At 32.1% G+C, this 20,368-nt stretch overlaps 1 protein-coding gene and 1 long non-coding RNA gene across 4 annotated transcripts in view; one reads left to right on the top strand and one right to left on the bottom strand.

Moving 5' to 3' along the window:
- Positions 1–20,368, top strand: part of LOC134701421 (microfibril-associated glycoprotein 4-like) — a 178,174-nt gene that overhangs the window by 134,262 nt on the left and 23,544 nt on the right. The window lies entirely within an intron of this gene.
- LOC134701400 (uncharacterized) lies at positions 14,511–18,928 on the bottom strand. 2 transcript variants are annotated; one of them, XR_010104108.1, is made up of 5 exons: positions 18,347–18,928; positions 17,529–17,597; positions 16,598–16,762; positions 15,780–15,848; positions 14,511–15,013 (listed from the first exon to the last, which is right to left on the bottom strand). It is a non-coding gene; the product is annotated as an uncharacterized LOC134701400 (long non-coding RNA). The 2 variants fall into 2 exon arrangements; XR_010104109.1 differs by lacking the exon at positions 18,347–18,928 and adding an exon at positions 18,117–18,174.

The following is a 20,368-nucleotide window of genomic DNA, read 5'->3' as shown; positions in this document are numbered from 1 at the left end:
TTTTCTATGCGCAAAAAATATTAAATGAGATGAAATAAAGGGTGCTAACTGTGACAATCCTAAAGTCGTTGTTAATATTTAACGTAACAAATATACGGGTATCTAACAAATTGCACAATGAATGTCAAAATCAGTTCACTAGTTATCATAGTAATCACTGAACTGTAGAAATATCAACAGAATGCTAATATCGTAAATATTAATTTATATAATAAGGAATTAATTGATTTCCGCTTATTAATGTAATTCGCACATTGGATAACTTCAACAAAAGATTTCAATCATTAATAAAAATAATAATATTTACTTCATTATGATTTTTTATTAGTATTTTAAATAATTGTTTCCAACACAATTAAGATTTAGTGATTTACTTTTTTTCACAACCAGACAGAAACTCCGCGTTAATGCTTGGGAATGTCAATCAGTGGCGTATCCAGAACTTTTCATAAGGGGGGCTGCACCGCTGACTGACCGAATGGGGGGGCGCTCCATTCATGCTTCAGTTATTCTTTTACAATCAACCAAATGTTCCCACTAACGAGGGGATGGGCCCCCAGGGTCCCTAGATCCACCTTTGTCAATTTATAGGGAAATTAGCTATGAGATAAAACGAAAAATCAAAACATGAAATTGTTTTGCTTGTTCCATCATTAATGAAAGTCAAAAAGTAAAATAATAATTCACTGTTTGCAGTCAGTTTTATAAAACTAAGATAAAAATTTTTTTTTTTAAAAAAACACCAAAAAACATCAAAAGAACAACATTGCTGATGAATTGTTTACTTTCAAGTGAGTAATTCGATCTGATTGTAACAATCATGTGATAAGCAATTTAACTCCTTAGGCTATGGATGGGTTACGCATACATTTGACGTTTTCAGCTACCAAGAGGAAAAGAATGTCAACATTTAAAGCGAAACAAAGAAAACTCATTTTGGTAGACTGGTTCGATCCACCAAAACTCATTCGTAATATACATATACATAAGTAAAAAGATGATTAAAATATTTTTAATCTATAATGTGAAATCAAGCATACCTAGAAAATTGCACGTTTTACCTATCTATATTTATATTTATATCTGGTTACATGACTTATGGTAGTCAGTGGAGGTCGTCTTGCTGGTCTTTAATTAGATTGCGTATAGACTAAAATACACACAAAATGCTGATACATTTATCGACCCAATGCATCGTGAATTGTATATCTAAGACTTTTTAGAATTTGATATATATGTCAAGTACAAGTTGCGATTTCGTACAGGTTATAACATGTACAAAAATGTTGTACATGTTATAATTTGTACAATGCAAAAATATAAGTTATAACATGTACAAAAGTACCTCATACATGTAGTATACAAAATATTGCTTTAAAATGGTTTCAACTTGTACAATATTTGAAAATCAAGACAAATGTGAAACAATTCATACGAGATATCTAACGGCCCAATTTATGGCCCAAAAATGAAAGAAAAACAAATATGTAACACATCAACAAACGACAACCACTGAATGTAAGGCTCCTGACTTGGGACAGGCATATACATAGAGAATGTTGTGGGAATAAACATGTTAGCGGGATCCCAATCCTCTCCCTAAAGAATTGAAATAATTAGCAGTACCGTGACATGGCGAGACTATGTTTTGATATATTTGATAAGGTCATGCTCATGCGTTGTTCGTTCATGCGATTCAGGATAGTCTTGGCATTGGCCCCGATTCTATAGATAGGCTGCGAAGTAAAACACTTTTGAGGACATACTTTTCATTGTTTTTTCTTTGATTCTTTTTTACTTGCCATGAATCAAAATTAATGATGTGGTGTATCTTGTTGCGTTGTTCTGCATTGGTGATTTGCGTTGTATCTTTTCTTGTATTATGGAAATAAAACACAAAAAGATGTCTTTAAGGACAATGATGTATAGACAACACCTCGATAAAGGGAACCCGGGAATTAGAATGGAATATCTCCAAATTTCTAAATAATTTAGCACACTAGTTCTTTCAATCGGGTTACAACGGAATATAAGAGAAAAATAGGGGTCATCATTTTTTTTGTAATTCTAATAAGAAAACGTAATTTTTGTCGACAAATTCACTTAGATAAATAGGGACTTTGTGGGTTGTTTTTGAATGAGGATTTTTAAATAGACGGACATATTCTTATATACGGAAAAAGACTAGAATAGAAACTTGAATACCCTTTGTTTTTTATGTAGAAATTGATAAAAATCCCTCCCTATAAAAAAAACAATCTCACTCGATTACTATACTGAGGTACACTGTGTAATATTTTTAGTATATCCATGTGCCTTTATGCACATGGATATACGATTTGCACAGTGCCTTAACCAAGTAAGTCGTAGTCATGTCCTAGTGAAGGGGTTTCAAAATCAATTTGTTCACACTGCTTTGAATATCATGCTGCTTGCCTTATGTCTTCTTTGAAAATTCAATAATTCTCAAAGACCAGGAATTCATTTTCATAAAATGAAAATAAATTCACTAAATATTACAATTGAAAATAGTGTCACACATTTAGTATGCTATTTTACTATATAGTTGAAAACATTAAAAGATAGGTGAGAGACACCATCGGGTCATTCCAACTCACAAGTCAAAAATAAACTGACAACGCCTTTTACTAAAAAGAAAAAAAGACAAACAGACAAACAGACATCAGACAAATATAGAACGCAAAACACAACATATTAATTGAAGCTGAGCAACTCGAACCTCCATCAAAAATTGTGGGTGATCTCAGTTGCTTCTGAAGGGTAAAGAGAACCAGCTTCACATGCGACACTCGTAAACATAGATTTGATTTTTATTCATTCGCACTAAAGGAATGTTGTAATTTAAAAGTTCGTTTTACTAGTATTTATATTGGTAGTTTAAAAAAAAATGATGCTATGTCAGGACAACTGACAAGTCATTTTTCTCTGTACTTTTTTATGACGAAAATGATACTTTTTTTTACACTACGCATAGTATAGATGTATCTTCCGGCCAATTTTCAAACACCCGATTAGCCAAGATATCATTAATATCATTTACGTAATAACCCCTGAACCAGATACGTTCCTTCAGATACCTCAGATCAACGGCCTGTTGTACCTTGTTGGTGTTGTCCAATTTACCACGGGTTTTGCTTCCGGGAAGCATAGGAATGAGTTAACACAACCAAGTTTTCTGTAACAATTAAGTTTCGATTTTAGTAGTTTATGAGAGTTTTTTTTCAAAATATAACATACATATATCTGTAACGTGCATGTTCATGTGTCCTTGTCGATGTTTTAGCGCAATTATTGATGACAGCAAATAGTTGCAAATGCGATATTTACGTAAAGCACTAAAGATATTATAATTATCTAGCCGGTTACGATTTATGTTAGAGCATAATATATGTTAGGGCATCTTGAAGAGAATGTATGTTTGAGATTTTAGCGCAAATGCACAAACGTCTGCTGTTTTATACTTTCACACGGTGTGAAGCTGGTATTTATGATTGTTGAAAAATTGGTGAATAATGATATGATAGCCGCTAATTCATTATATGTTTTTTTTTTTAGATATTCTATGGTTTATTTCTGTTGGCCTCCTTATTTTTGAGTCCATATTCTATTTTTTCTCTGCCATACTTATGTTATTATGTCTTTCCACTTTGGATAGAACGGTACATATTTAGTTGGTGTCTAAAAACTTCTTAGTTGATAGAAATTATAGTGAATTGTTTGGTGTTTTTTTTTTAATGCAAAAGTGAAGAAGGCGAGAAGAAATTGTCAAAAAATCATAATCTTTTTAAGCCGGCAAGGCAACAGTTGCAGATACAAAGTTGTAATCGTGCATATCAAAAACAATACCAACATTACTATTTTTTCAAATGAAACAGTTTGTAGAGTATCATATGAACAATATTTTTGCTTGTTTTCGTATACTAACCATTGCATTAAAAGTACTCTGTTTCGCGGAGAAAGTCTATCGAGCCTGTTGGTAATATGTATATATATCTACCCGTTCGGTTCTTATAAATCCTTGTCTTCAAATATTCGACTTCGTGCGGTCCTGATGGTCAATCTTAGAAAAATGCTTTGGACACATGAAATTTTAACCTGTTGCTTACATCTTTTTATTCTCTTCTTTTTTTCTCTTTTTTTTTTTTTTATAGAAGACACTATTTGCTATTTTATATCTGTATTGTTGGTTTGTTCTTGTATTTTGAGATGACCCCTTTTTTTTGTCACCTGTAATACTAATCGTATTAAGCTTCCACTAAAGTCAAAATATAGGACACTTCATAAACATCTAAACTTTGCCTGTATTTTTCAACCTATAATGAATAAAGTCATAAACTATGAGAACATATGTTCACACTCAATTTTCAAAAAAATCGGCAGGCCTGCAAGACGACTTAATTTGCTTAAAATTGGTATGGACGAATACTGTTACATGTAATGCAGGGCAAGCGCATGCTGATTTGTCACATACATATGTTTTAATGGCATATTTGTCCAATTTCTGTATTGTACCTTCGATATTCGTTCACTTAGATACATGAAATTAACTGAAATTCGAAAATTAATACATTTTTTTTAAAAATCAACATGCGCTTGCCCTGCATTACATGTACAAGTATTCGTCCATACCAATTTTAAGCAAATTAAGTCGTCTTGCAGGCCTCCAGATTTTTTTGAAAATTTATTGTTCACCCCAAGAACCGGTTTGGCCACAACATAACATTTTCAAGTTTATTTACAATTGATACAGTGTGTATATGTAAAGTTTGTTTAAATGAACATATGTTCTCATAGTTTATGACTTTATTCCTTATAGGTTGAAAAATACAGGCAAAGTTTAGATGTTTATGAAGTGTCCTATATTTTGACTTTAGTGGAACCTTAAGTTTAAAGTCATAAGAAACGAGTGACTGGTGAAAAATAATGTTCTTCCAATTCTTGAACCATTGCATACAAACATCATAAACTTAGTCTTCTGTGCTCGAATTTATCATTTTTTTCGTGTAAATTTCGTATAATCGTCAATTTTTTTTTCAATCGGTCAGTGTTGTTGTGAAAATATGGCAGGTAATTAAAGTTCGTGTTTTGAAGCCGAAGTTTAACGATTGTCACCTGTTTGTCAACAATTGACGAAAAATAAACAAAAAAACATGGAAATTGAGCACGTGTTAAACATGTAAATTCAGATAACAGTTTATTTTAGGGACATCCATGCGTATTGTGGTCACCGGATTTTTACGAGATGGGTCACACTGAGGTCACCTTGCATACGGAAAATATGTCGGGGGAATTGCTTGCTGGAAGGAAGCAATTAAAATAAAGTAAACTTCTTCTAAATATGAATAAATTAAAGAATTTTCTTCAGAAAAAAGAATATGTACATAAGTTTTATAATAACAACTATCCAATAAGTTATAAAAAACACATGCATTAATTTTTTTTTTGATTTGAGGTTTCTTATGACTTTAAAGTGTAATCCAATGTACAGACCAAGTTTCCGTAAATGTCTAATCCCAGCTTATTCAGAATAACGGAAAGTAATTTTGATTGTTCTAATCTACAAAATGAAAATGATAACGAAGCCATAATAACGGAAAGTAATTTTGATTGTTTTTATCTACAAAATCAAAACGATAACGAAGCCAATGTACCGAACAAAAATATGAAGGAGGTTATGAGGGGATACGGATCAGTGAAGCTATAGTAAAAAATTATCAAAAGTACCAAGCTTTTAATTTTATACGCCAGCCGCGATTTTCATCTACATCAGACTCATCGGCGACGTTCAGATCAAAATATTTACAAAGCCAAAATTTAAGAGCATTGAGTGCCCAAATTCCAAACAATTGTGACAATTACGCCTAAGGTAATATATGTATGGGATAATAAATCATAAGTATTTCGAATAATTCATATTTTTGCTAACAGTAAATTTATAAAAATGACCATATAATTGATATTCATGTCAACACTAAAGTGCAGCCTACTGGGCTGGTGAAACCGTCGGGGACGAAACGTCCACCAGCTGTGGCATCGACCCAAGAAGAGATAAAACATTAGAATAAGAACAAAATTGTAGAAAAACACAATGCGATTGGAGCAAAATGTCCAACAACACAACATCTAATTTATTTTCAAACACACATCAATATTGCAGATTACACAGCTACTTTTGCATAGGTACTATTTATGTACTAAAAAAATGCAGTACTGGAAATTTACTTTTAATATTTAGGAATTTTTCTTTACTTTAAAACTATTGTAATATTTAGGTACTAGTATTTTACAGTACTTGATTTGTACTAAATATTTTGGTACAGAAATAATACAATATTCCATGTTTGAAAATCATAATTTTAATAAGAGATTTGATATAGAAGAACTTTCAAAATGCTGAAAATGTAACAGTAGTAACCAAAAATCTGCAGTACATAAATTTCTAGTACAAATAAAGTACTGTAAAATACCACAGGTCCCTAAATATTACAATAATTTTAGAGTAACAAAATACACTGATGTGGATCACTCTCCGACCCATGTCTATCTGGGATATTAAATATTATACATAGTGTTATTGTTATGATTACTAGTGCGGTACTGTAAAGCAGAAACTAAAATATCCTTAGGGATAAATCGAACAGAAAGAACAAAAAATATCCTCAACCCGACACACTAAATTGACATAAAAAGAAGATGTGGTATGATTGCCAATGAGACAACTATCCACAAAAGACCAAAATGACACAAACATTAATAACTATAGGTCACCGTACGGCCTTCAACAATGAGCAAAGCCCATACCGCATAGTCAGCTATAAAAGGCCCCGATAAGACAATGTAAAACATTTCAAACGAGAAAACTAACGGCCTTATTTATGTAAATTACAGGCTCCTGATTTGGGACAGGCACATACATAAGTAATATGGCTTGGTTAAACATGTTTGCTAGATTACAACCCTCCTTTAACCTGGGAAAATGGTACAACAGTACAACATAAGAATGTATAGCATATAACACGATCATTCCAAATGGTAAAACAGGTGTTGATAACAAAATCTGCATTCTGTAACGTAATGAGTTATAATACCTTGTTTCTCATACTTTTACACAATCAAAATATGATGTGCTATTTCAATTTAATCCACCAGGTTCTAAATAAGGAAATGCCTATAGCAAGTCAGGAATAGGAGTATGTTTTCTTTCGTTTGATGTGTTTCGGCATTTGATACCGGTTAAGGACTTTCTCTTTTGAATTTTCCTGTGGGTTTACTTTTTCGTTATTTAACTTTTAATGAAGGAATCATTAATAGGTTGGAATCTGGTATTAGAAAATGCTAGGCCTTAAAAAAATATTTAAGCTGTAACAGTTTTCATGTAGTCATAGAATAATTTTAGAGTTGTTATCACAACCATTTTTGTCAAATTGTTATGAAATACCGTGACGTGTTTGTTTTATTTTTGTAGATTTAGATACTTTTTTTTTAGAGAAGTCGACCCCATAACTTTCTGTCAGGATTCACTGCATCCTACAATTATTACAGCAAACACCATCCTCCGGGACTGGTAGAAGTTCGGACCTATTGGTCGTTTAGAATAGTTTGCAAGTTTGGTGAGTAAATGATAATAAGTTAGTTGTGCAATACTCTTATGAAAGAAGTGTTTGTTTTTGCGATTTTAATATTATTGGTCTTCTTTTTTTTTTTAAACTTAAGGTCATTTTTGCATATTTTTTTTTAAATTTTTTCATTCCATTATTCATCTATTGTTTTCTTTGCCTTGTTGCAGTAGTGTCCCATTACTTTTTTATTTGGTAAACCAAATCAAGACCCTGGTCAATTAGTAGACACAAATATGTTAAGATTTACTGATGTCGCAATAGAATATTAAAAATAAATACCTGACCAAAGTGCAGTCCGATGTAGATTAAATTAGACTTGAGTTGGTTGTGTTTCAAAAAAGGAAGGAATCGGTACATGTATAGACCAGAGTCTCTACTTTATATTTATGTATATATCTATATAAAATGGAGCGAAAGTTTATGTTTGGTGGGTTTTGTTTAGATTTTAAACATATTTTTTCATTTTATTGTCTGCGAAATAGTTTTACTGAATTTTTCAGTCACATTAAAAACTTTACTTATTTTTTTTCTCTCTACCATTTACAAAATAAAAGTAAAAGCAATTTATCATTGAGAATTTGTTAATAAAAATACATTTGGTTTGAATTGATATGATTTATAAAGGCAATAATAGTATGCCGCTGTTCAAAATTCATAACTCGATTGAGAAAAAAACCAAATACGTGTTACAAACTAAATCTGAGGGAGATACATCAAATATAAGAGGAGAACTACGACACAACAGAAACACAACACTAAAATGTACCACACTCAGAAACGAACTATATCATAACAATGGCCATTTTCCTGACTTGGTACATGACATTAAGAAAAAATGGTGGGTTGAACCTAGTTCAATAGTTATCAGTAGTACAAGGTTTATAATTTAGTACGCCAGACGCGCGTTTCGTCTACATAAGACTCATCAGTGACGCTCATATTAAAATAGTTATAAAGCCAAACAAGTACAAAGTTGAAGAGCATTGGGGATCCGAAATCGAAAAAGTTGTGCTAAATATGGCTTAGAAAATCTATTCCTGGGACAAGAAAATCCTGAGTTTTTCGAAAAATTCAACGTTTTTTTATCAGGAAATTTCTAAAAATGACCACATAATTGATATTCATGTCAACACCGAAGTGCTGACTACTGGGTATTCATAAGACCTTCTGATATCGAAAGTATCCATAGTCTTAACATGAAGACATATTATATTGGCAGAAACTCCAATGAAAAAATTAGCGCATTCCTATCCGACTGATTTCCTTTAAAGTTTCCGACTCAGTCTGTCAAGTATGTGACAACTCCTTTGTTAGATATCTGCGATGCCGCCTTCGACTGGTCTGTTTACTGAAACAAGTCTTCTCATGTGAGTTGTTGATGAATTTCTTATCTACCTACCAAATGTAAATAAACACGAAACCTCCCGAGGTTATTTGTTGATCGCCATATAAATGACGACACCTGTTACCTTCAATTAATGAAGGCGAAAATTGAAAAAAAAAAATCGTTCCATATTAAACAGAAAAAACATAAGAAAATTAACTGCATTCGGAAAGAAAGCAAGATTATTTTATGTTTTAATCATTGGAACTTGGAAATCTCGAAATCTTAGGTATCAAAAATAGCATATACCTGTAATGAAGTCTTTGCAGAAAATAATAGGATGCGCGTGCAGTTTGTAGGTTGGCGTGAGACAACTTAAATTTTAAGTTAAAGGTTGTAAATTTTGTAACGAGTCCTTCAAGAATATTTATGGTTTTCTCTATCGTCTCAATGTAGAAAAAAATAATTAACCATACATATCAAATATGTTTCAAAAGTTAAAAGAGGTGAATAATAACATGCACGTGGTTTACCTTAAAGGGGCACTAGCTGTCAAATACATGTTCACTGATATTAATTAAATTCTCATATTTGATTTAAAACAATGTAAAACTATTAAAAGTATAGAATAAACAATTAACAGGGCACGGCCATGGAAATACATAGCTTCGTTTCGTGTGAATTGTAGTCTAGGCGACATCTAATTAATTATCGAGTTGACCTCTAAAGTCATCCGATGACAATTTAAGTGATGTAAACAAATATAGATATAAATAGATTACGCAAACTCGTGCTGTTGGATTATTTTAAGTCTATTTGATTCCATATTATAGATGAAAAATAATTGTTTATCATCGTTTTTACATGTATAAGAATGATTTTTGTGGATCGAATCAGTCAACCAAATGATTTACCTTTGTTTCACTTTCAATGTTGACATTCTTTTCCTTTAAATAACTTTACATATACAATTCACTTGTTATCCATAACAAGCTGAGTGCTGAAATTAAGTTCACATGAATACGGATTCAATGAAGTCGAATTATTCACTTGCAAGGGAATAATTCATAATCAATGTTTATAGCTTATTTTGACAAAATCGAACCATACTGGCTGCCAAACATGAATACTTATTTCACTATTTGCATTTCTTTAATGATTGAGCAAAATATTTGTCAAAGTTAGCTGTAAACCTATATTGTAAACGCAGAGTATAACTATTGTTTCCTCTCATAACTATTTATTGTTATTGAAGCCAATATTAGAATAAGGAGATATGGTATGATTGCGAATGCGCTATAACATTATGCCAACATATGATACTTTTTCTATCAAATCCCTTTATAGCTACTTTTTATTTTGTAATTTCCTTGACAATTAAGCCCACACCCGGTTATTTCGGTATATTCCGTTATCACGATCAATGGCGGAGTCCCAAATTTTTTATTGAACCCATGCATCGATATGAGGTGTTGAGTAAATTAACTAATACTTTACGAGTTTGCGGCATCGTATTTGAAACGTTTGAAGTCGGTTTGATTGAGTTTCTGTCAATATAACATTTCCACTACCACTGGGTCGATGCCTCCGCTGGCGGACTATTAGTTCCCGAGGGTATTACCAGCCCAGTAATGAAAATACGGATTTTTTGGTGTTATTAAAATTTGCAATTACAAAATATTAGAAATTATTATAAATTAAGGAATGTATCTCTCTCATGCAATTGCAAAGCTCTGATTCCTTTCACGGATTTGGCTAGACTTTTTGGACTTTTTGGATTATAGCTCTTCGTCTTTTATATAAGCTTTGGATTTCAAATATTTTGGCTACGAGCATCACTGATGAGACATGTATTGTCGAAATGCGCATCTGATGTAAGAAAATTGGTACCGTTAATTTTATTACTACCTCTGGGTCGATGCCTCTGCTGGTGGACTATTAGTCCCCGAGGGTATTACCAGCCCAGTAGCCAGTACTTCTGTACTGGAATGAAAATACGGATTTTTTTTGTGTTATTAAAATTTGCTGTTACAAAATATTAGAAATTATTATAAATTAAGGAATGTATCTCCCTCATGCAAAGCTCTGATTCCTTTCACGGATTTGGCTATACTCTTTGGACCGTTTGAATTATAGCTCTTCATCTTTTATATAAGCTTTGGATTTCAAATATTTTGGCCACGAGCATCACTGAAGAGACATGTATTGTCGAAATGCGCATCTGATGCAAGAAAATTGGTACCGTTATTTCTATTCCATGGTCTCAAATAAAAGGGGACAGCAGATACCAGAGGAACAGTCAAACTGATAAATCGAAAATAAACTGACAACCCCATGGCTAAAAATGAAAAAGATAAACAGACAAATAATAGTACACAAGAAACAACATAGAAACTTTAATAAAGACTGAGCAACACGAACCCCACCAAAAAATGGGGCTGGTCTCAAGTGCTCCTGAAGGGTAAACAGATCCTGCTCTTCATGTTGTCTGTGACATATGCGTTGCAAAAATCTCTGACATTATGAGTATATCTAAAATAGGAATTTAAAACATTCTTCTAGTCTTTGAGAGGACCCTGAGCATTCTTGTTGAAGGCAAATCCATAACAGACATTCAGACACCCCAAATTTATAAAGTTTATATTCAATATTTTTTTTAAACATGACATCATTTATTTTAGGATTTGCTATAGTATTTACAATTGCTTTGGGTTTAGCCCTGCCAGTAACATCTATCGTTATCGGTAAGTTAATCTTTTTGTATATTTCTTTCCTCGTTATCTCACAATCTGGAAATTAAATCAACAATAATCAAATGTTCAATTATAGAATCATATTTTTGAAAAAGCAGTCTCAACTGTAGAATAATACAATTTAAAAACACAAAGATGTTTGATATGCAGTTTGCTGTAATCCTTTATTTTGTAATATTGGGATATCAAATCATGTGTTGTATTTTCATGGTCCTATTTGGGTGAAATGTGTAAATAAAGTAATATGTTATGTTTTCATGTGGAGCCATTTACAGAAATTACTGCAAATCGGAACCATATATACCAATATACCTGATAGTGTTTGGAGCTTTCTCTGCTTTTGGATGTTTTATCAAACAACTATCAAATTGTGGAGTCGTGGCTTTGGCATGCTGTAAAGGAATAATTTTTTCCTTGTTTCTGCTTACATGGACTATATAACAGGATAGTATCATACTATTATCTTTATTGGCCAATTCAGAATAAACAGTACTAAAACAATGCAACTAACATCTGATGTCATGACTACAATGACAACAAATTAGGAAATTAGTTGGATTTGATTAGCTTCACTTCAGTAAATGTGAATAATATCTGAACTTACCTGGAGGTAAAGTAAAAGAGATACAAAGGGCACAATCAAAACCCATAAGTCGAAGAAAAACAGTGAACACCAGGGAAAAATAAAAGGAAACGAAAAGACAAACAACAGTTATTTTTTCAATACAAAATAATCTAAAGATTGAGCAACACGAACTTCGCTAAAACTAGATGAACACATGCGCTACCAACTATGGAAAGCCAACGGGGTCAAAATTCTTACTTCGTAACTTGTCAATTTGTAACTTGTTACTGTGTGATTTGTCAATTTGTATATTGCTGTTTTGTAACTTGTCGATTTGTTAAATGTCGATTTGTATATTGTCTATTTGTATATTGATGTTTTGTAACTTGTCGATTCGTTAATTGTCAATTTGTATATTGTTGTTTTGTAACTTGTCGATTTGTTAAATGTCTATTTGTATATTGTCTATTTGTATATACTTGTCGATTCGTAAATTGTCAATTTGTATATTGATGTTTTGTAACTTGTCGATTTGTATATTGTCTATTTGTATCTTAATGTTTTGTAACTTGTCGATTCGTAAATTGTCAATTTGTATGTTGATGATTTGTAACTTGTCGATTCGTTAAATGTCAATGTGTGAAATGTCATCGTTGTATTATGCTAACGATCATTATGACGACAGATGGCGCTCGGTTTCTTCTACGGTGTATAAGCCTCCTGTAAGTAGGAGCACCGGCATATGGAATATATACCAATGTAATTTAAATCAATTATGTAAAGCACATTTATATAAAAGAAAACAAATAGATAAATACATTGTTTGTTTTATATAGCATGTATATCAGGGTCTCGCTTTTATCAAGAGTTTACTGTACTGGTCACCAAACCTCGGATGGGATATCATAGATGTGTCGCTGTCCTCGAACGGGCCTCCTTATCATCTTCGCAAATATATTACTGTCATTTGGCAGGAAATTTATACTTAATATTTAACCGGGTCAAAATAAGACTAAATACATGAAATATAAGACGGTGCTGGAAAATTTATACTATTAGTGTCCTGGGCATCCAATTTTGAACTTAATGTATCATGAATGGGAGAAATGGTTTGACACTCATTTTTCCCTAATATTATAAACTCAATATAAAAATTTCAGAAAAGAATGCAATTCTCTAATGATGTTTTAATACAAGAAGCAAATAGACGAACACTCTTTATTTATTTGGCTCCCGAGTAATGAAGATAAAAGATGTCGAACTTTTGTAAAGACAAACTGAATGGGTTTTTTTAAATGAGTTACTTTATATTATATTATACAATATTTCCAAAAATGCAACGTAGTCAAGAAGTCAAAATAAACACTAGGATTCCTGATAAGAAAGTTTTTCAGTGCTATAGAGCCAGACAATTAAAAAAAAGCTCGTCCAAAAAATGACAATCAATTGCTGCCAAGTGCCCGATTGAACAATTATCAGTCAAGAAACGTATTGAAAAAATTGCATATCAAGAACTTCAAAAAGTGTTTTGAGATCTCAACGAGCAAAATACCACAATATTCCAACTTATTTTTCGTAAAAACAGTATTCGAGTGGAACCACCTTGAAGAAACTGTAGTGCGCAAACCGCGAGCGTTGACAGTCGTTCAGAAACTGCTCTCGTGCATCGTCAATACATCGACGGCGCTCTGTCTTTCGTTGTATTAAAGCCGGTTTTTTTATCCACAACGTTTTCCTACAGATATAGATACAAATCTAGAATGATCATAGTACTAGATCGAAATATATTAGGAGGTTTTCCCTCTGGATAGTTTGTTAATGACCATGATCGTAAAACTATGAAACTGTTTATTTTTTACTACACGCGTCACCTCCTTAAAATTGACAATGGAAATGGGGAATGTGTCAAAGGGAAACCAACCCGACCTGGGATCATGGTTGACTGCTGGACAGAAGAGCCAGGCGGAATACAGCATGGTTTGTCAATTGAGTTAGAATTATATTGTTACGAATTCATTGCAAATGATTTTTTTATTTTACATGACATGCAGATTTAAAATCTTTTAGCTTTATTGATTAACATCGTGAATCATTTCGGTTAATTAACGATCCGATCGACAAAATATAAGATTTGGTAAGGTTGCCTGGCTATAAGGAGGTGTGTCACCGGGTGGGGATCATATGGGTCAAAATCTTTAATTGTTTTTACATAGGCGGTAATGGTAACGTTTTTTCCTGTAGCTCAGTCCATATCGTTAACTTGGATATGTTTGATAGCTTGTTTCGAAGCTGTGACATTTTCACATATGTGGTTAAATTTTCGGGGTACGAAGTGAGATTACTTTTTCCGTAAATTAGCAAACCCCGAACATCCTGTTGTGATGCGGCTCCTTGTGGTAAAATATCCCCTTTTTAACACAATAAGTTCTTTGAAAATTTAATACTTTAAACACATTCAATAGCTCCATAGTTTTTACACATTTATTCTATGTTCCTCTTCTTTCCTAATCACCACAAATAATTAAGTTCAGTCATTTGCTAAAAATAGAAACATGTCCAATATCACTACACAGAGATTTTTTCTTTACACGTGACTTTTGAGTTCCTCATTTCAAGGCGCATTAGGGATGTTGTCCCATATTGTAATCCATACTTCTGATTTTTCCAAATATTTTTATGTGATCTTCATCGGTATAATATTCTGAATAAATCTTTGTATTTTTGTCCATTTCTGAAAAAAAATAAAGTTGTTTTAGCACTATAAGGCAATGACACTTTCGTCGCTATATTCATTTATTTTGAATACAATGAGTATGTATAAGTAATTTCTTCCAGATTACCTCCACTAGTCAAATCAAGGACAAAACTTCTTATTATAACCTTTAATTACAATACACAGACCCTGATAAAGCATTCTATAAAATTTTCTTGTGCCTGAAAGTGCATTTTGACAGAGAAATTATGCAAAACTGAAGGTTTTATAAAAAAAAACGCCAAAATAATTATTCTTACTACAATGTAGTGGAAATCTTGTATTTAATACTGTTGAAACCGCTCTAAACTACTGGGAAAGTCATCCGTATCATATAATTAGAGTGCAATATAGTGCAAATTTTCAAAACTTGTCCTTTCACATAATTCCATTTGAGAAAAAATGTTTTTTACATGTTTTTCAGTGAAAACCTATTATCAGTGAGAAATCCACATGAGGTCTTAATGGAAGCATTGTGATATCACATGTATTATGGCGTCATTAAATAACGACAGATCAAAATAGCGCTAAATATAGTTTGCAGTGTTACGTGAGAAACAGTTGCCGCAAGATTTAACTGGATATATAGAGTCCAAACGATCTGTAACTAAGCCTTTTCATTTAATACCAAGACCATAGCAACAGTTTTCATATTTGCATATTTTTAACATACCGACTGTAATTTCAATTGCATAAATACCAGAAATAAACAATTAGAGCTTGATTAATAAAACAAAATGCTTACCAGTTATTCAGGACTTTTTAAAACCTCTAGTTTGCCATCTCAGGTTGAAAAATAATGATATGTCTGGAACTGAAATAAGACAAAAAAAAATACTCAGGCTGTGTTATCATTTGATTTAAATACATAAGTATTATTGAGAGAGAAAAATCTATTCTTGAAAGTTTAATCACAAAGAAAGACAAATGCTTCTCCCTTGTGGCTTAGCCACCTTCATTTAAACCTTTTGTATTAGAACCATGGGTAGTAGCTTACTACATGTAGCTTAATAGTTGAATAGGTGCAGAAATATTGTTTTCAAGAAGGTTTGACCCTCCCCCTTTTTCACTGAGAAATGACAATATCCTTTGTTTTGCTCATGTGCATTAAAATAATAATTCATGATTTTCTAAAAACATGTAACTGTTTTTGTCTGTGTTTTTGTGCATATGATATCTACTGACCAGGGGTCAAATCATTGGATAAAGGCACATGCGATGATGAATCTCACATTACTCGTATGAAGTGTGTTATCTCCCTTGATTATCAGGTATTCCTGTAGGCCAGAGTGATATTACATAACAAAGACTATATTGTGTCATGTTTACTTACAATTTAATAATATTTAAAAGTTATTTCTTGCCTTTTCAATGTAGTAAACACATTCCTTTCGGATCTCTCGGAAGTAAACAAATTTATTATTGTGCCTAAAACAAGTGTTCAGCCCCGTGCTAGTAATGCATTTTAAAAGCGAAAATTTTCTTGAGTTTTTGCTGATCGTTATCAATAACATTTATCTTAAACAATTTATAATATCTAGGTATACATAAAAAACTACTTACCATCATTTTGGGTGGTGTACAAGGTGAAATCATCCATAAATCAGTCTGACAACCTCTGGAATTGAGCTTCTAATTTGTAATCCATACTTCTGATTTTTCCAAATATTTTTATGTGATCTTCATCGGTATAATATTCTGAATAAATCTTTGTATTTTTGTCCATTTCTGAAAAAAAAAAGTTGTTTTAGCACTATAAGGCAATGATACTTTCGTCGCTATATTCATTTATTTTGAATACAATGAGTATGTATAAGTAATTTCTTCCAGATTACCTCCACTAGTCAAATCAAGGACAAAACTTCTGATTATAACCTTTAATTACAATACACAGACCCTGATAAAGCATTCTATAAAATTTTCTTGTGCCTGAAAGCGCATTTTGACAGAGAAATTATGCAAAACTGAAGGTTTTATAAAAAAAAAACCACCAAAATAATTATTCTTACTACAATGTAGTGGAAATCTTGTATTTAATACTGTTGAAACCGCTCTAAACTACTGGGAAAGTCATCCGTATCATATAATTAGAGTGCAATATAGTGCAAATTTTCAAAACTTGTCCTTTCACATAATTCCATTTGAGAAAAAATGTTTTTTATATGTTTTTCAGTGAAAACCTTTTATCAGTGAGAAATCCACATGAGGTCTTAATCGAAGCATTGTGACATCACATGTATTATGGCGTCATTAAATAACGACAGATCAAAATAGCGCTAAATATAGTTTGCAGTGTTACGTGAGAAACAGTTGCCGCAAGATTTAACTGGATATATTGAGTCCAAACGATCTGTAACTAAGCCTTTTCATTTAATACCAAGACCATAGCAACAGTTTTCATATTAGCATATTTTTAACATACCGACTGTAATTTCAATTGCATAAATACCAGAAATAAACAATTAGAGCTTGATTAATAAAACAAAATGCTTACCAGTTATTCAGGACTTTTTAAAACCTCTAGTTTGCCATCTCAGGTTGAAAAATAATGATATGTCTGGAACTGAAATAAGACCAAAAAAAATACTCAGGCTGTGTTATCATTTGATTTAAATACATAAGTATTATTGAGAGAGAAAAATCTATTCTTGAAAGTTTAATCACAAAGAAAGACAAATGCTTCTCCCTTGTGGCTTAGCCACCTTCATTTAAACCTTTTGTATTAGAACCATGGGTAGTAGCTAACTACATGTAGCTTAATAGTTGAATAGGTGCAGAAATATTGTTTTCAAGAAGGTTTGACCCTCCCCCTTTTTCACTGAGAAATGACAATATCCTTTGTTTTGCTCATGTGCATTAAAATAATAATTCATGATTTTCTAAAAACATGTAACTGTTTTTGTCTGTGTTTTTGTGCATATGATATCTACTGACCAGGGGTCAAATCATTGGATAAAGGCACATGCGATGATGAATCTCACATTACTCGTATGAAGTGTGTTATCTCCCTTGATTATCAGGTATTCCTGTAGGCCACAGTGATATTACATAACAAAGACTATATTGTGTCATGTTTACTTACAATTTAATAATATTTAAAAGTTATTTCTTGCCTTTTCAATGTAGTAAACACATTCCTTTCGGATCTCTCGGAAGTAAACAAATTTATTATTGTGCCTAAAACAAGTGTTCAGCCCCGTGCTAGTAATGCATTTTAAAAGCGAAAATTTTCTTGAGTTTTTGCTGATCGTTATCAATAACATTTATCTTAAACAATTTATAATATCTAGGTATACATAAAAAACTACTTACCATCATTTTGGGTGGTGTACAAGGTGAAATCATCCATAAATCAGTCTGACAACCTCTGGAATTGAGCTTCTAATTTGGGTCAAAATCTTTAATTGTTTTTACATAGGCGGTAATGGTAACGTTTTTTCCTGTAGCTCAGTCCATATCGTTAACTTGGATATGTATGATAGCTTGTTTCGAAGCTGTGACATTTTCACATATGTGGTTAAATTTTCGGGGTACGAAGTGAGATTACTTTTTCCGTAAATTAGCAAACCCCGAACATCCTGTTGTGATGCGGCTCCTTGTGGTAAAATATCCCCTTTTTAACACAATAAGTTCTTTGAAAATTTAATACTTTAAACACATTCAATAGCTCCATAGTTTTTACACATTTATTCTATGTTCCTCTACTTTCCTAATCACCACAAATAATTAAGTTCAGTCATTTGCTAAAAATAGAAACATGTCCAATATCACTACACAGAGATTTTTTCTTTACACGTGACTTTTGAGTTCCTCATTTCAAGGCGCATTAGGGATGTTGTCCCATATTGTAATCCATACTTCTGATTTTTTCAAATATTTTTATGTGATCTTCATCGGTATAATATTCTGAATAAATCTTTGTATTTTTGTCCATTTCTGAAAAAAAAATAAAGTTGTTTTAGCACTATAAGGCAATGACACTTTCGTCGCTATATTCATTTATTTTGAATACAATGAGTATGTATAAGTAATTTCTTCCAGATTACCTCCACTAGTCAAATCAAGGACAAAACTTCTTATTATTACCTTTAATTACAATACACAGACCCTGATAAAGCATTCTATAAAATTTTCTTGTGCCAGAAAGTGCATTTTGACAGAGAAATTATGCAAAACTGAAGGTTTTATAAAAAAAAAAACACCAAAATAATTATTCTTACTACAATGTAGTGGAAATCTTGTATTTAATACTGTTGAAACCGCTCTAAACTACTGGGAAAGTCATCCGTATCATATAATTAGAGTGCAATATAGTGCAAATTTTCAAAACTTGTCCTTTCACATAATTCCATTTGAGAAAAAATGTTTTTTACATGTTTTTCAGTGAAAACCTATTATCAGTGAGAAATCCACATGAGGTCTTAATGGAAGCATTGTGATATCACATGTATTATGGCGTCATTAAATAACGACAGATCAAAATAGCGCTTAATATAGTTTGCAGTGTTACGTGAGAAACAGTTGCCGCAAGATTTAACTGGATATATTGAGTCCAAACGATCTGTAACTAAGCCTTTTCATTTAATACCAAGACCATAGCAACAGTTTTCATATTAGCATATTTTTAACATACCGACTGTAATTTCAATTGCATAAATACCAGAAATAAACAATTAGAGCTTGATTAATAAAACAAAATGCTTACCAGTTATTCATGACTTTTTAAAACCTCTAGTTTGCCATCATAGGTTGAAAAATAATGATATGTCTGGAACTGAAATAAGACAACAAAAAAAATACTCAGGCTGTGTTATCATTTGATTTAAATACATAAGTATTATTGAGAGAGAAAAATCTATTCTTGAAAGTTTAATCACAAAGAAAGACAAATGCTTCTCCCTTGTGGCTTAGCCACCTTCATTTAAACCTTTTGTATTAGAACCATGGGTAGTAGCTAACTACATGTATCTTAATAGTTGAATAGGTGCAGAAATATTGTTTTCAAGAAGGTTTGACCCTCCCCTTTTTCACTGAGAAATGAAAATATCCTTTGTTTTGCTCATGTGCATTAAAATAATAATTCATGATTTTCTAAAAACATGTACCTTTTTTTGTCTGTGTTTTTGTGCATATGATATCTACTGACCAGGGGTCAAATCATTGGATAAAGGCACATGCGATGATGAATCTCACATTACTCGTATGAAGTGTGTTATCTCCCTTGATTATCAGGTATTCCTGTAGGCCAGAGTGATATTACATAACAAAGACTATATTGTGTCATGTTTACTTACAATTTAATAATATTTAAAAGTTATTTCTTGCCTTTTCAAT

This window comes from Mytilus trossulus, unplaced genomic scaffold (genome assembly GCF_036588685.1).
Source record: "Mytilus trossulus isolate FHL-02 unplaced genomic scaffold, PNRI_Mtr1.1.1.hap1 h1tg000244l__unscaffolded, whole genome shotgun sequence".
Classification (NCBI taxonomy): Eukaryota; Metazoa; Mollusca; class Bivalvia; order Mytilida; family Mytilidae; genus Mytilus; species Mytilus trossulus.
The sequence above is the reverse complement of the archived record's forward strand: the minus strand, read 5'-3'. Positions and strand labels throughout refer to the sequence as shown.